A 17,228-nucleotide genomic window follows, 5' to 3' on the forward strand; every position below is an offset into this window, starting at 1 on the left:
GTCTGTGAATCACCAGGTTTACACACTTCACAGCACTCACCAAATCACATACCCTCCCCAATGTCCATAATCCCACCCCCTTCTCCCAAACCCCCTCCCCCCGGCAACCCTCAGTTTGTTTCGTGAGATAAAAGTAGTGTGACATTTATTTGCTTATTAATTCTTATTAATAGAAGAATGTTTAATTCAAGGATATGTCATACTCCACTCTATCATGCATTTTGAACAACAGGTAATAATCTATTATGTAAGGAAATATGCTGGTTTGGCAAATAAATTACATTTCAACTTAGATAAGTTGGTTCTGAATCTGAGCTCTTTTAGTTACTACCTTGTGGTTATCAGATGAGTTGCTTCTCATGCCCTTATCTATAACACAGGAGTGATAATTCCTCCCTCATCCAGTGGTTGTAAAAATTAGGGGAGACACTGGGCAAAGGACCTGAATAGACATTTTTCCAAAGAAGATGTACAGATAGCCAATAGGGACATGAAAAGGTGTTTAACATCACTAATCATCAGGGAAATGCAGATCAAAAACATGAAGAGATACCACTTTGTACTTGTCAGGATGAATGTTACTAAAAAGATAAGAGCTAACAAATTTTGGTGAGAATGTGGAGAGTACCTTTTTGCACTTTTGGTGGGAATGTAAATTGGTGCAGCCACTCTGGAAAACAGGATGGAGGTTCTCCAAAAATTAAAAGCACAATCACCAAATAATCCAGCAATGCTACCCCTGGGTACCTGTATGAAGGATAGGAAAACAGGATCTCAGAGAGAGATATCTGTACTCCCATCTCCATTTCAGCCTTATTCACAATAGCCAAGATATGGAAACGACCCTCATGTCTGGCAATGGAAGAACATGATGTTTATACAATGGAATATTATTCAGCCATAAAAAGAAGGATATCTTGCCATTTGCAACAATGTGGATGAATCTGGAGGACATTATGTTAAGGAATATAAAACAGTAAGATAAATATTGTATGGTATCATTTATAAGTGAAATCTTTTTTTTTTTAAGAAAGCTGATCTCATTTAAACAGAGAGAAAAATGGTGGTTGCTGGGATCTGGAGGAAGGACAAACAGGAAAGTGTAGGCCAAAGGGTACCACTTTCAGTTATAAGATGAATAAGTTCTGAGGATCTAATATACAGAATGGTGACTATAATAAATAATACCATACTGTACACTTGAAATATTCTAACAGAACTTAAGTGTTCTCACCACACACACACACACACACACACACACACACGAACACGCACTCGTGCATGGATTAAATGAGATAATGCTTATAAAGCACTTAGTTTATTGCCTCATACATAATAGGATTACTAAAATACTTAAGTGATATACTGGGTATTTACCCCAAAACTACAAAAATACTAATTCAAAGTGATAAGGTACTCCTGTGTTTATTGCAGTATTATTTACAGTAGCCAAATTGTGGAAGCAGCCCTAGTGTCAGAAGAAGTGGTACATATACACAACGGAATATTACTCAGCCATTAAAAAGAATGAACTCTTGTCATTTGCAGCAATGTGGATGGAGTTAGTATGATGCTAAGCAAAATAAGTGAGTCAGAGAAAGACATATACCATATGATTTTACTCATATGTGGAACTTAAGAACAAAACAAATGGGCAAAGGGAGATAAGAGAGAGAGACGAATCAAACTTCAGACTCTTAGCTATAAAGAACAAACTGATAGTTACCAGAGGGGAGCGGGGGGGGGGGGGAATGGGCGAAATAGGGGATGGGGATTAAGAAGGGCACTTGTTGGGATGAGCTCTGGGTATCATATGTAAATGTTGAATCACTATATTGTACACCTGAAACATTAATATAACACTCTATGTTCACTATACTGGAATTAAAATAAAAAGCTTGTAAAAATGCCTAAGGGACCCTTAAAGACACATCATTTTCATTGTGTCCAACAATACGCCTTGGATTCTAGAGCAGCACCTTCTAATAGAACTTTCTGCAATGATGGAACTGTTCTATATTTGTTCTATATTATGCACCTATTGAATATTTGAAATGGGGCTAGTGTGACTGAAAAGATGAAGTTTTAATTTTATTTAATTCTAATTAAATTAAAATGTCCATATATGACTTATGGCTACCATATTGGACTTTACAGATCTAGAGAGTAAACATAAAGATAACAAGTCATTTTGTAAGATCGTCTATGCCATTTCACATGTGAACATGTGTCCATGTGAACATAAAACCACCAGTAGGATAAAATCAGAAGTATCAACTGTTCATGTTCCTAGAACCTGACATGATACTTGTGTCTGCAGTACTCATATAAAATTTTTTCTGTACTAGATAGATTGAAGTTAAACACAAACATATAAAGATACACAAACTTAAAGGGAATATTCTTGTGTCTTCCTCAATTTCTTTTCTGGATAAATTTAAAATCAAATTATCTGGATATTTATCTCATTTTCTCCTTTTGCTGTAGTCCATTGGATATTAATATGAGGATTTCTTTACCCCTTGCCCTTCCAGAGCCCATGGTGGGCATACTTATCAATAAGTGCCCATGGTGGGCACTTATTCTTGCCAAGCCCAGTTGGGCCTCCCAATCCTCAACAAGACAATGGACATTGACTGGAATTGACATGTGAGATAAAGCCCATTTTCCACCCTCGATTTAAATACATTCTTTTAAGGGAGTACTTGGGTAATTTGGAAAGAAAGGTAGCAAATGACATAATAAAAAATTAATATATGTAGAGTTCGAGAATTTTAGAGCCAGAGAAATCTCAAAGAGTTGTCTTATTTTTCTTGGAATTGACTTATTTGCCAATACACAAATGTACCATATCTGCTACATATCTTCTGTTTATACCCCCCCCCATTCCCACCCCAGATCCAGTGTCTACCCTTCTCCACCCAGCTGTGTGCACTGGGGGCTGACCTGGTCTTCCTTTTGGCAAATGGCCAGTGGGAGGTACAAGCAGGAGATCTGCCAATCAGGTAAGGGTGAAACTGGGTATTTATTCCCCTGACTCCCTTCCTGTAGGGACAAGGTAGATTGCCAGGGTCTTAATACTGTGAGTCATATAGCTCTTGTTGTCTGTTGGGGACCCTCTCCTCACAATCCTCTGTTTCCTTGGAAACCGCTCCTTCTCTGCCTCTTCAGGCTCAGGGAGAGTAAGGGAAGGGCTTCTGGGGCTAGCCCCAGATGCTACACTCTTTCTTCTTTCCCTATACCATGGCCACGTCTCTGAAGAGTCTCTTTCTCATGAACTCTCCTCCTACTTCACAATTTGAGTGTGCCATTATTTTCGACTGGGACTTTGCTATATCTATGAAAGAATATCAGGATGCCCTCTCTCTGGACCTTGCTTCCGAGCAGCAGTTGCTACAGGGGTAATTTAAGACATTGTTTTCTAGAGCAGTTGTTTAAACTCCCTGTCTCACCAGACATCAACCTAGACCCCTCTGGGGTGAGTCATTCTATTTGTGTGGGTGGGGTTAGTTAAAATAATTTAAGAATTTTCTCAAAAGTCCAAGTGTGGAGCCCCAAATAAAATAAACAACCAGAAAAAAAAAAAAAAACAAAACCACTAGGACTGTGCATTTAGATGTCTTGGACAGTGATCCACAGCCCAGCCCCTCCTTTCTGGGCAGGATGTGGTCAGAGTCCTATACACGGTTAAGAAATTTCCCTTTTGAGCCTCTTCTTCATGTAGTTTGGTGTGGATAAAATCAATTCCAAACAATAGCTAGAAGTTGAGGTGTTATGTGTACAGTGGTAGAAGAGCTTTGGCAGAGTCAGGATGGCACGCTGATTTTCTTCTGCCCCAAATATTGTTCAAAATGGCCCTTTGTAGGTCACAAGCCAAAAAGGGTTGGCTTTCTATGGCGTGCAATGGTGGATGCGACCCATCTGGACTCTTGTCTGTCTGGTGTCATGCCTGCGAGAGGCCTAAAATCTCCCTGCCCCAAAATACCTTTCTTCCCAGAAGTTCTGTCACAATTCCAGAAATTCCCATTCTGTGCATCATTTTGTGGGAAAAGGATATTACATATCAGCTGGTTGACAACCTGGCAGAAATAGACATATGTGGTTTAAACTATTACCTCCTGGTATTGTGCGCAGAGAGAATGGGGAAATGGAAGTCCTGGTTGGGAAAGCGGTCAGCTGAGGTGTGAAGCTTCCAGAATCACTCAGGAACCTGGACCTGTCAGGGAGAATGCAGTGGTGTAGTTAGTGACCACAGCAGGTGCTGGGATGCCTGAGTGTACCGGGGCATAATTAACACTGTCACCAAAGACAAACTGTGCGACAACATGACAAGACAGTCTATGTAAAGGGTCCAGGGCAAAGCTTTATCAATCTGTTTCCTTTTCTGGCGTATCCATAATGTGGCTGAAAGCTGTCTCGGCTAGAGACCGTCAAAGGCTACCTCAGGACTGTCCGACCTTGAAGAACTAAACCACTATGACCCATCAGAAGCCAGAATGGCAGTCATCTGTCATTAACTGGTAGTGGCTGTGTGACCTGTTGTAGTTGGTACCAAGTGTGAGGTGGCATCTAGTCACATGAATAAGAATGACATTGTTGATTAGCAGTGGGCTTGGACTTGGAGGGCAGGGAAGGAGATATGTTTGCCAGTCCCACCAAGGGCCTTTTTCTCTTTATTCCACAGCCAAACTGTCATTTCCAGGTTTTGGGGGGGCCTGAGACTGGCTTCGAGAATCCCTAGTACTACCTTCTTGGGAATAAGCTGTCACTGGATCACGGTTTAGTTCTACAGAGAGCACATGCCTGAAACTTTTCATCTCTTCCTATCATTAAGTCTGTAATTCAGGTTAGATGCCCATCAGTGGTTTGGGGATTCAGGCTGAGGTCGAATGGGCCAAGAAGAGTGGTCTCCCAAAGGGATGGCTGGTGAGGAACCCATCTCCATGTGCTTGTTTTCCCATTTCGTACCTCTGAACTATGTTCAGAAAGCAGGAAGCCCTGGGAGACATCCTCAGCTCCTCTTGTTTCCACGCATTCTCCATCCGGCCTCTCAGGAAGAGCTGACAGAAGTTGTGCTGGTCTGACCACTTGTCATCAACTCCACCGTTGCCGGCCAGCGTCCCCTCTGCTGTCTCTCACACACTCTGTTCCAGAGAGTCCTGTCTGGCTCCACCCTTTGTGCCCTGCAGTCTTGTCCTCCTCAGTTCTTTAAAAACATACCTCAGATCCTGTCATTCTTCTGCTTTCCACTCTCCAGTGCCTTTCCGGCACACTCGGAGTACAATCAGAAGACCTCACCATGGCCTCAAATAGCCGTGGGATCTAGGGTCTTCTCTTGTGGCCTCATCTCCCCCATTCTATTCCTCTCTGCCCATCTTCCAGCCACCCTGGCCTACCTTCTGTTCTCCCACCTCACCACACTCATTTCCACCTCAGCTGCTTTGCTGAGTGTGTCGCCCGCCCCCCCACACCCACCCCCCAGATCGTCATGTGGCTTTCTCTCTCATTCATTCACATCTCGTTCACATGTTACCTTCTTCCTTGGCTCCTTTATCAGAGTGACACCTCTTTCCCATGGTACTCCTATTCCTAGCCTTATTTTATTTATTTATTTATTGACACTGCTGCTCGTTACTACTGAATTTCATGTTCACTCATTATTTGTGTATAGATTTTCTTTCCTCCTCCCTAGAATGGATGTCTCTGAGGGAAGGAACTGGTTCATTATTGTCATGTCTAGAAGAAGGTGCTTAGAACATAGGAGGTATTCAGGACATATTTGTCAAATTTGAAAGTGAGGGGCCTTCTCTAGGCCATGGGATTGCATGTCAATGATCAAGATGGTGTGTGAATCCATGGCAAGGGGTGTGGTGCCTGAGGCTGGATCAGCTAACTGGCAGTAAGGCCTGACCAGGACGCGGCATGGCTGGGGGACACTCAGAATGTACAGAGCTTCCAGGGAATTGTGAGTCAATGTCAGAATCCAAGTGAATGATTAAGACAGTGGATAAGAATTCCTAGCACAAGGAAGTTAACATTGAGACACTTTCTCAACTGAAAAGCTTCCTATATGCTTATGCCTAGAACAGAAGCCACAGTGTGTAGCCTAAGGAGGGTTTGAGGTTGATCTTGGTTCAGAGACGGTGAACAGGGTGATCCAAGGAGGTGGGAACTAGAAGCCTACCTGCTATGAAGTCATCACCAATCAATCCATTTAATTCTACAAAGTCTGGGGAGAGAATCAGGCCTTCTGAAATCAGCTCCTAACATAGGACAGCCGCCCCCTCCTTGCAGATGCTTTCCTCAAAACCAGTTCATTGGAGGAGATGTCATGGTGGTGAAGTTCCCCAAGGGCCGAGAGACCAATGAGTTCTGTGGTCCACTTACATCTCATGTTGGGGAACTCCACTGAGTAGCAGAGACCTCTGTACTGACTGGGAATCCCCATCACAGCAGTGGCCTCTGTGGGGTTGAGCTGCAAGCTACTTTTCAGATTTAGCACACAGCCTTGTGAGGAGACAAAGTTGTTACCTCTGCAGAGAAACCAAGCCAGTGATGCTTCCCACATCTGGGAAATGGGAACGTTTCTAGAAGTTGAAAGCCAATGTCCAAGGTGGAAGGATGGCTTGTACTGATCTTTGTGTGCCCTCATCCCCAGCCCTATTTGTACATTTCCAGGATCGATGTAGGAAGAAGTACATTGCTGTGTGTTTGTAACTCAGGCCATCATTTGAGGGTAAGTAACAAAGAGGTCTGGCGTGGCTTTCAAAGGAAGTAAGGTGAAGATTCTTCTCCCCAGCCTACTAAATAAACCGCCGAGGCCTTTCATGACTCAGAAACCACAGACCCCACAGACAACATGCATCTATTCATTCTTGTCTACGAATATTGATGGAGAGCCTATTGTGTGACTAACACAGTGCTCTGGTTGAGGATGTAATGGTAAAATAAGATTCACTCCCTCCCCTCAAAAATAGATAATCCCACTCCAGTGTGGAACATTCTACAATGCATAGGGCAATGTAATCTAATGGCAAAGAACACAAGCTGAGTTTTGTCACTCACCAGGCTGTGTGATCTTGTACAAGCCACTTCCCTTCTCTGTGTTTCAACTTTCTCATGTGTATTTCAAGGAAATTACCCAGGTTATGGGATTAAATAAAATAGTGCCTATCATGTATTTAGCCCAAGTGTCAGTAAATGTGAGCTCTGATGCTGGCTATGATTTTATGATAAGAGTTGGCCTGTAATACCGTGGGGGCACATTGATATCTTGAAGTACCATATTTCTGAACAAATGTATTTACATTCAAGGCAAACCTAGAAAAAAATCCGAGTAATTGGAAATATGTTTTTTAAAAAATTTTCTGCCCAAGAGCCTCTCTATCCAAACCTGTTTTCTTTTCCCCTTCTGGAAGCTCTTAGTGTCCTGGTTCTTTGATTTTCTCTGTCAATATATCTCTCAGTAGACTGGCAGACTGGAAGGAATCTAAGCAGGATATGTCCATCATATTGTCTTTGATTTAGAGCACTGTCCTTCCTTGAGGTGTTCATGTCTCACCCAAAGAACGGCATCATTTCAGGTATCAGTGAAACTGCCTTTTCTGAGAGTAGTGAAAGAATTTGGTATTTTTACAGGGAGAGAAAGATAGGCTGATGGAATGGTCTCCACAACAGACTCATGAACACATGGGAACTTGGTTCACAACAGAGACAGAAATACAAATCTACAGAGAGAGGAAGAATTAGTCAAGTGCTGGGATGATTGATGGAAACAGGAAATCCCTACCTCACACTTTAGACACAAGTAAATTCCAGATGGGATTAAGATGTACATAGGAAAGGGAAAGTTTAAAACTTTGAGGAGGAAACATAGGGAACTTTTAAACATAGGGGTTTATGCCTCAAATGGCATACACCAAAAGGAGGAGGTTTCATTCATTCATTCATTCATTTATTTATTTATTTTAAAAGGATTTATTTATTTATTTATTTATTGGGCAGACAGGGATCACGAGTAGACAGAGAGGCAGGCAGAGAGAGAGGGGGGAAGCAGGCTCCCTGCCAAGCAGAGAGCCTGATGCGGGGCTTGATCCCAGGACCCTGAGATCATGACCTGAGCTGAAGACAGAGGCTTTAACCCACTGAGCCACACAGGCGCCCCAGGAGGAGGTTTTAAAATATGATTAAATTGAAATATTACACTTCTATACCAACAAAGACACAATAAATAAAGTTAAGGTACAAGCTTGAGACTTAAAAAAGATATTAGAGTGCTTATAATCAACAAAGAATTCTTAATAAAAGATTATTTTTAAACATTCCTGTGACTTAACAAGAAAGGATAATCTAAGAATAATGGACAGATAATATGAACTGAACACTCAGAAAAAGAAACTCAATCGTACTAATAACAAGGGAAATTCAAATTAAAACCATAGTGTGATACTATTTTATACCCATGAAGCTGGCCAAAATGATACTACCACCAAAATGATACCAATCAGTTTTGGTGAGTCTGTGGGGAAACACATGTCACAGATTGCTGGTTAGAGTGCAGGTCGGGAAGACCATTCTAGAGCCCACATTGGCAACATCTCTCAAAACTGGTGAAGTGCATTTCCTAAGACCCATAAATTCTACTTGTAAGTATATATCCTAGAAAATGTCTTGCACAAACTAACAGGCACAAGAATGATCATTGCATCACTGGAAAGACAAAAAGGTGGAGTGAATTAATACCCATCCAGAACAGGATAGACAAGTAAGTTGTGAATTAGTCATATGCCGTCTTAAACAGCAGTTACAATGAATAAGCTAGAATTACATCTACCAATACGGATCAATCTCTGAAAGATAACAGGGCATATAAATAGCAAACTATGGAGGGGTCTGAATTATAGGACACCATTTAGATAAAAATATAAAAACACACCCAACTTTACATTGTTCACATTACTTATGTATTATATGTTACATTACACTGTATTTATTATATATTTACATATAATACATGATGCTTATATGCATTTATTGTATAGGTATATCTAAATTGTCTATTTTTTTTCAAAACACATCTTGTTTGTGTAAAAATACACAGAAAGTATAAAAAATGAGCATGGGCAGGACAGATACCAACTAGAGGACAGTCTGGTGATTGAGGAAGGAGAAGGGGTTGGTAGTGGTTTGGTCAGGGCAGAACACGGGGGTGCTTCAATAAGATTTGAAGAAAATAGGATAAAATGTTATTATTAAATCTAGGTTGTTGATAGTATATACACAGATGTTTATACTTTACCCTATGCTTGGCATTTTATTTTTTTTTTTAAGATTTTTTTAATCCATTCATTTGATAGGGAGAGGCACAGTGAGAGAGGGAACACAAGCAGGGGGAGTGGGAGAGGGAGAAGCAGGCTTTCCCCCGAGCAGAGCAGGAAGCCCGATGCCGGGGGGGATCCCAGGACTCCAGCATCAGGAACTGAGTGGAAGGCAGACACCCAATGACTAAGCCACCCAGGCGCCCCTATGCTTGGCATTTTAAAATTAAAAGAACAGGTTCCCTTTCTTGATGCCGAGGCTGGCCTCCCTTATGGCTTTTCCAGTTAGCTCTCCAAGGAGATAGTGTGTAATAGGACCTGTTTATTCCCTATAATGCCTCCTGGATTTGTAGTACGTGGTTTGAGTCTGAATCATGCTGTCTTCTTTGGAGAAAGGGCTCATCTAGGGCAGGGATGCCGTGTATAGGTGAGCCCTCCTTTTGGTTTCCCAAGATGCAGTCCCAATTCTGCTCCCAGAGTGATGCCCCTTGATATAGGACCACACACCTCGCGCATCCGCTTCCATCCGGAGTATGCACCTTTTGCTAATTCAGGTGCCTGCGGAAGAGTCTTTCTAATCTGATCCCATAGGCAGCTCCTTTTTCTACCTGCAAAAAGGCCCACGCTAGAGGACCAGCAGACCTGATCCTGACGTAGGAGAGCAAAGCCACACCCAGGGTTTCCCAGCCTTACTGCGGTAGCTATTTACCCAATCTTTGAGGAGAAAGTTGGAAATATGCTTCTCCTGCAGGGGACGTACAGCTAGAGGTGGAGGAGCATGCGACTCCCTCACTAGTCCCTACCTCAGTTCTGAGCCAGCTACATGTTTTCTCAACATTCCCTAAGGCCGCAGCTCTCGGGAGCCAGGCAGGTCCTGTGGACCGGCGCCCTCCTAACCAAGAAGCATCTGCATGAAGATCACTTGGCAAATTCTTTTATAAATTTGTGGGCATTTTCGGATGAGCTTGAATGGGAAAGCGTGATTGATGCGCCATGAATTAGACCTTCACTTGGAAGACAAACAGGCGCCGATAGCTATTTCAGGTGAATTGTTCTGATTTAATTTATTTCACCTGGTGTGTTTACTAAGCGTCTGCTTTACTAGCTATTGTGTACAAAATAAACGGGTGCTTATATTCTCTGCTCCAAAAGCTGCAAAAAAAATCCTTTAAAATTTTATATTGCTACTGCTTTGAAGATGATAGTTATTGGATTGATGTATTATAGTTGAATTCTTCTGCCTATATAAAGATTCTTCTGCTTGCTATAACTTAAAGTCAAAATAGTCCAGATCCTACAAAGTATCAGATTCATCACTGGCCCATTTTTCCTTCCAACTGATCATCCAAGAGACATCTGTTGAGTGCCCACTATGTGCAAGGAGCTAAAGGTAGAATATTGAATAATACATTGTTTCTTTTCTCAAAGAATTCAGATATTCAGAGAATTACACTCCAGTGTTTTTTGCTTTTTTTTTTTTTTTGAGATTTTATTTGTTTATTTATTTGACAGAGATAGAGAGGGGGAGAGGACACAAGCAGGGGGAGTGGCAGGCAGAGGGGGAAGCAAGCTCCCAGTTGAGCAGGGAGCCCAATGCAAGGCCCAATCCCAGGACCCTGGGATCATGACCTGAGCCAAAAGCAGATGCTTAACCGACTGAGTCACAAAGGCACCAGCACTCCAGTGTTTTAAGAGCAATAAGAGAAGGGAACCCAGAAAACTGTGGAATATCCAACTCAGCAACTGGTGAGGGTATGTGTTTGAGTCAGGGAAGACTTCTTGATGGAGGTGATGTCTGAGCTGGACTAGAGTTTGCAGTGGGGAAGGGCATTCCAGGTAGAGGAGGCAACCTGATCAAAGGCACTGTACATGACATCTGTTTGTTTTTCTGTCCACCCAGGTGCCATTTTCCTTTTTCTTGATAACCCCTTGGCAACTTTCCCTCCTCTACTGAGAGCAGTCTTGTTGGAGCTGTCAGTCAACGGACCCTGAGATCCAAGCCCAGGGCAGCTGAGCCAAACTAGGCCCATGGAATTCTCTCACCCAGAAAACTGACTCTTCAGCCCAGTTATTGCAATGAAGGAAAGTGGCCATTGCAGAGCCCTAAAAATAAAGTTCATAGTTTCTACCTGGATCCCAGACTTACTCTGGTTCTCAGCTTTTTCATGCTTGATTCTTTTTAGTTTTTCCTTCAGTTCTGTAGACTATCTCATACCCTTACAATAAAATGTTTTGCTTGTTATCCAGAATCAGTGTCTGTTACTTAAAACTGAAAATCCCTGATACAGGGGAAAAAAAAAAATCAGTGGTGGAAGTTATTAGTAGAAGGTTAGGAAGTCTACTTTTTTTTTTTTTTTTAAAGATTTTATTTATTTATTTGACAGAGAGAAATCACAAGTAGATGGAGAGGCAGGCAGAGAGAGAGAGGGAAGCAGGCTCCCTGCTGAGCAGAGAGCCCGATGCGGGACTCGATCTCAGGACCCCGAGATCATGACCTGAGCCGAAGGCAGTGGCTTAACCCACTGAGCCACCCAGGCACCCCAGGAAGTCTACTTTTTATCTGCCAGAACTCCTGATAGATAAAAGATAAGGAAAATTTCCAAATCCTTCAGAGGTGGGAAAGAGGAAAGAAAGAAAGAAAGAAAGAAAGAGGGAGGGAAGGAGGGAAGATAATACAAAGGGAAAAAAAGGAAAATAAGAGAAAGAAATGAAGGGAGGAAGAGAAGGAAGGAAGAAAAAGGAAGAAAGAGAGAGAGCGAGAGAGAGAGAAGGGAAGACAGGCAGATTTCTCTCTCATGCCACGGGTATCTTCTCAGGTAGTGTGATGGGAACGCACAGTCCTGAGGATGGCTGGGTTTGCAGGGAGGACTCCATCGACATCATTTAACCTTCTGCCACTGGCTAGCCTCTGCCTCTCCTTCCCTGGAGTAGCTGTTACACAGGATGTGCAGGAGAAAAGGAACAGTTTGCTGCTGTTTCATACAGAACCCAGCTGGAATCTGCCAGAAACTGCTCTGCATCCCAAAAGGGTTTACCTGGTTGGCCCTCAGGGCAAAAAACGTGGATGACAAAGAGCCAGGGATGTCAGATTTTGAAGCTGCTGCTTGCTGGTTTCTTAGCTTCTAGCCCACAAGGCCAAGGTCTATCCCAAAGTGGAAACAATGAAAAGCACTGGCTTTTTCATTGTATTGTAATTACTGCAACATCTCTGGTACAAATTATGACTCACTATTCTAGGTGGTTAGCATCGGGACTTCCACCAAGCAAACTCTTTGTAGGTCGCAGAGTGGTATCGCTTGGTGCCCTCAGAAGGCTCATAAGGAAGAGACTTTGCTTAAGGCAGGAGTGGGGGGAGGGGTCTACTCATAGATGAGTCATTTCACTGAAAATACTTGGGCTCTGACACCCCCCTGGAATGTTATTTGCAGTTGTAAGTCTTTATTGTTGTTTTCGTTATTGTATATATTGCTATTATCAGAATTTATCTGCAAAATGATCATGGGAGTTTAGTCTGTAGGGAAGTACCTTATGAATTTATGTGAATTCTTCTTACTTAAATCACATTTCTACCTTTTTTACCATTTCTCTGGTCAATGGAGATTTCCTTAGGCAGGCATATAGAATATAGGGTCTAAGAGAAAGCAATCAATCGTAAATTTTGTAGCAGTTCCAGGAGGGTCAGGATTTTATCTCTTCTGATAAATACTGGTTCAAATACTCTGAGGTTTCCTTTAGCAGCAGTCACAAATTTTGCCAGTGACAAAATCCAGGCTTGAACTGGCTTCAGCACAATGGAGAATTTACTCTCTCTGGCCATTGGAAACTCAGATGCTGATTTGGCTTTGACTTTATTTGAAGTTGGAGTTTCTCTCGATCTAACCCTTTCCTTTGTCAGACTTATTCCCAGGTTCTGCCTTACAGTGCCAGAAACTCCAGGTTTATCCCACCATCAGGCCAAACCCATTAGAGAAGAGCAAAGATTTTGTCACAGAATTTCTTTTCAAATCCCTGAAATTCACTATATGGAACCAACTTAGGTCACAAGCACATTCCTGGATGAATCTTTGTGACCAGAGAGGGCCACGATCCATTGGTTTAAGCATAAGTTGTGGGTGGAATCCCATAGCTCTTGGTGCTGAGAATCAGGGAAGATGGACCACCCTAAACAAACCCTACCTCCCCCAAAATAACCCCAATAAATCAGTGCCTTTGAAGGAGGAGAGGGGAAGAGTTGCTGGAGAAGAAAACTGCACCTGTCCATCACAGCTCCATAGTGTGGGCACCTATAAATGGAGTCTGAAGACCCCAAGGATGGCAAGGGGCATGGGACCTCTGTCCCGAAGGGTTGTCCTCATTTCCTTCAGTTAACTCCCCAAATTCCTAAGTTCTTCTCAACCCAGATATTCGTGGAGAGCAGCCACAGTCAGAACCCTGTTGGGGATGGGGGCATGGCTGGTGAGGGAAAATGAAGTAATGCATAATCAGAAGGTTTTCCCTGAAAGATAAGATCTTCCAACCACTTGCAAATCTCCCCAGAGCATCCAAAACAGAGTTTAAATATTTATTTTTTCTGAAGGGGTTTTGAGAGAATTATGCAATCTAATGATTTAAATAGGCTCCTGAAAACAACTAACTTGACTCCTGTTGACCAAAGACCTCTTCCAAGCCAGACTCAGCTCTAGATGCTTGGTTAATTATTTCCCACAGCAGCCCTTTGGGGAAAATAGCATCACCTCTTTTACGACCCAGATGAAGAAACTGGAAGTCAGAGAACTTCGGTAAGTTTCTGGGCCCAGCCAGGGTGTAAGCCCACTCTGTCTGACCTCTGAGTCCCAAGCATTGCCCAATCTTCTGTGAGATAAGACATGATCGAGGAAATCCATCTCCCTTCCCTACGAGAGCAACAGGGATGAGAAAATCTCTCTGTGCCGTTAGGATGCATTTTTACACTTTTTGTAGTTAGGAAAGGGAGAATAGTCCTGAGCAATTCTGGAGCATCAGCTGGATTTGGGCCATTGGGAGTGGAGGGGAAAATGCTTTGTACTAGACTTACTGGGGAGTTTTGAGTGGAGGAGAATATGATTTCCAAGGCCTCTTGATCAGATTTGGTTCCTGCCCCAGGTTGTGCACAGACAGCAATCAGTGCCCACAAGAGCGCTGGAGGTCAGCACGAGCAGACCCCACATGGCTCTCCACCTGCCTAGCAGCTACTCCCAAGCACTAATGAAATGATGCATCAAAAAGCTGGCCTGACTCACTCCTGGAGTCTGTCCACACCAGCTTCTGCCACCCCCGCTCCACAGAGACCACACTTACTTAGATCACTGAAAATCTTCTTGCTCCTAAACCCACGCGGAAATTCTTCTCTGTGACTCTTTCTGGTCTCCGTGGTGCTTGATCCAATGGGCTGCTTCTATGCTCTATGTCTTCTCCAGCAAAGCAATAGCATCACTTCTGGGCTGTCTTCTCTTCCAGGTCGTTTCTAAAACATTTCTTAGAACTGGCAGGAGATCCTAAGTATTCCATCCGGGGTTGGTAACCATGTTAATGGCAGATCAAGACCCTGAGCAGTTCCAGCTGTCTCCACTCAAGAGGTTCAAATCTTAGATCTTGAGAGTCTTGAAAATAACCTGACTTTTGCATAAAGGACATCTAACAAGAGCACTAGACACACAAATCGAGGCTCCTCTGCCTATGGCAAGCCTGCTATAGAAACATATTCACAACCTATTTTGAACTTTGATGTACAGATTTTTGTCATCAATTTAAGGCAAGCATAAATTTACTTTCCTCAGTTTCCCCAGTTAAATAGAATTTAACTTTCCTCAGTTAAATAGAATTTAATAAGGATGTAGTTAAACAGGCACTGGAAGGCTGAAAAAACATGAAAGGGAATACTAAAGTGTCCCAGAAATTGTGGCTACAGGAAGTAGCTAAGGGAACAGAAGGAAGAAGTTGGGTAATTGAAAATCTAGAAGCTTGGAGAAGGGGATAGACACAGAGCTAAAGCCTAGGTCACTTTGGAGGGGCCATCTGGTACAGGGATATCTGAGTGTGTTCTGGTTGTGCAGGAAACACTGGGGGGACTGGGACCAATAGCTCCTGCTAAGATAAAGGCCATAGACTAGAAACAATATAAACAAGACACAAAGCGGGAATGAGCAAGTCCCTTCTCTCCGCCCCCCCCCCCCCCCAGTCTCTTTGTTCTGCTCCCATGAGCACCTAAAAGGATCACTGGTCAAAGCGCAATAGTTCTGCTGAATCTTAGCCCCGGGTTACAAAACAGAGCATGGCAGGATGGATTGCAACGATGAGACAAGAGCTTAATAAACACACACCTCTGACCCATTCACTTTTACTACTATCTTTGAACTTTCTGCAAGGAGCATGATTTGCCCAGAATTTCTATTCCACAATCCTACCCAGTCATTATCTCTAATTACAAAAAATCCAAGTCTCTATTTCCTTCGTGAGATCCAGTTTAAAACATCAATTTCATGGTTTCTGTTTATTTCTCAAGGATTTTTCTTCCCTTCCTCTGGGACCTTCAGTTTGCCTATGCACCTGCATTGCAGGGATGGCAGAAAGTTCTCTTACAGGTGAAGAAGGTACATGACGCAAAAGAAAATGGATCAACTAGGATGGAGTCAAGTATTTCCTAGCAGAGCCCAGCCACTGATTTCTTGCTGGTCTGCTGTCAGGTGCTGGTGATGCACCTGTCCTGACAGGTGACTCTCTTGGCCTGGATAGTACCTGGGGTGCTGCCTACATGTGGGGCCTGAGGGATGACACATTCTAGCCTGACAGTGTCAGGGCACCATTGCTTAGTGCTGCTTCTTTTCCCTCATCCTTGGAGAATGTCTCCAGGGATCCCACTGTACTCCTCCTTCCAACATTGGAAGCTTGTGAGTTATGGCTATCTGGCCTATGCTACTCTGCTGTCCCATGCCAGTTTTAGGCATTTTACTCTTAAGCTTATTTGTTATCCTTCCTTGCTACCCTCTGTTACCACAAGGGATGGACCGTACAGGCTGGATTTTATCCAGAATTAGCAAATGGGAGGATTGGCAGGGGATTGGAGGTTGTGGTTGGCATGGCTGGCGGCCATGGGTGTCCTCTGTGACTCTAGCTCCCACTGGATAGATGTGTCACTGTCCTTGGTCCCTGCCTCCAATTGACACCACCTCCATCCTTTGTCTTTCCATTCTAGAGCTAGTATTCATTCCTACTTTGCTAACTTCTGGGTGGTCTCATCATTCTGTTTGACTCTTGGCTCCTTCATCACCTGTATAACCGATTCCTTGCCCCAAATTCCTTCTGTGACAAAACTTAAGTGGCTTCTGTTTTTCTGTTTCCAGAGCTTAGGTGGGCTAGCTCAATGGGAATCTTAGGAAGCCCCTTCACACCTGCCTTGGCTCTATGAAAAGTGCAGAGATGATCTTTGCCCACTATCACTCACTATGTCGCCTTGCCAGGGCAGGCTGGTATATACTGCCAACCAGGAAACTCCAGATGAGTAACTGGTTCCAGTCCCTGTACTTAGAAAACTGCCTAAGTTCAGTGGAGAAATGTCTAGAAATTGCAACTTCCTATCCCACTACAAGGTATGCTGGGGGAAAGGACAAAGTGCTGGAAGGTTCACAAATGTCCTCCACCAACTCTCTCTTTCTCCCTTCCCAGGTGTTCTTCTTTTTCAAAGGGAAGAGCTGCCAAACCAGTTCTGCCTTGTCCATACTTTGGTGGGGATTAGGTGGAATTGACTCTGGGATCTCTGACTTCAGTAATTTCTTGTTCCCTGGGGGAACACGAAGGGTTCTCAAAGAATATTTCATATCTTATTCATATAGGTCCCTGTATAAGATTTGTCTACAGCCTAAAGTTTTAAAGATATTCTCAGAAAGCTGTAGGATC

At 43.1% G+C, this 17,228-nt stretch overlaps 1 long non-coding RNA gene across 1 annotated transcript; it reads left to right on the forward strand.

Annotated features, from left to right (window-relative positions):
- Positions 1 to 507: 507 nt before the first annotated feature.
- On the forward strand, positions 508 to 11,560 carry LOC131828919 (uncharacterized). The gene is made up of 4 exons (XR_009352607.1): positions 508 to 976; positions 2,899 to 3,005; positions 6,659 to 6,736; positions 11,218 to 11,560. It is a non-coding gene; the product is annotated as an uncharacterized LOC131828919 (long non-coding RNA).
- Positions 11,561 to 17,228: the final 5,668 nt, after the last annotated feature.

The sequence above is a fragment of the Mustela lutreola genome, chromosome 4 (assembly GCF_030435805.1).
Source record: "Mustela lutreola isolate mMusLut2 chromosome 4, mMusLut2.pri, whole genome shotgun sequence".
Lineage (NCBI taxonomy): Eukaryota > Metazoa > Chordata > Mammalia > Carnivora > Mustelidae > Mustela > Mustela lutreola.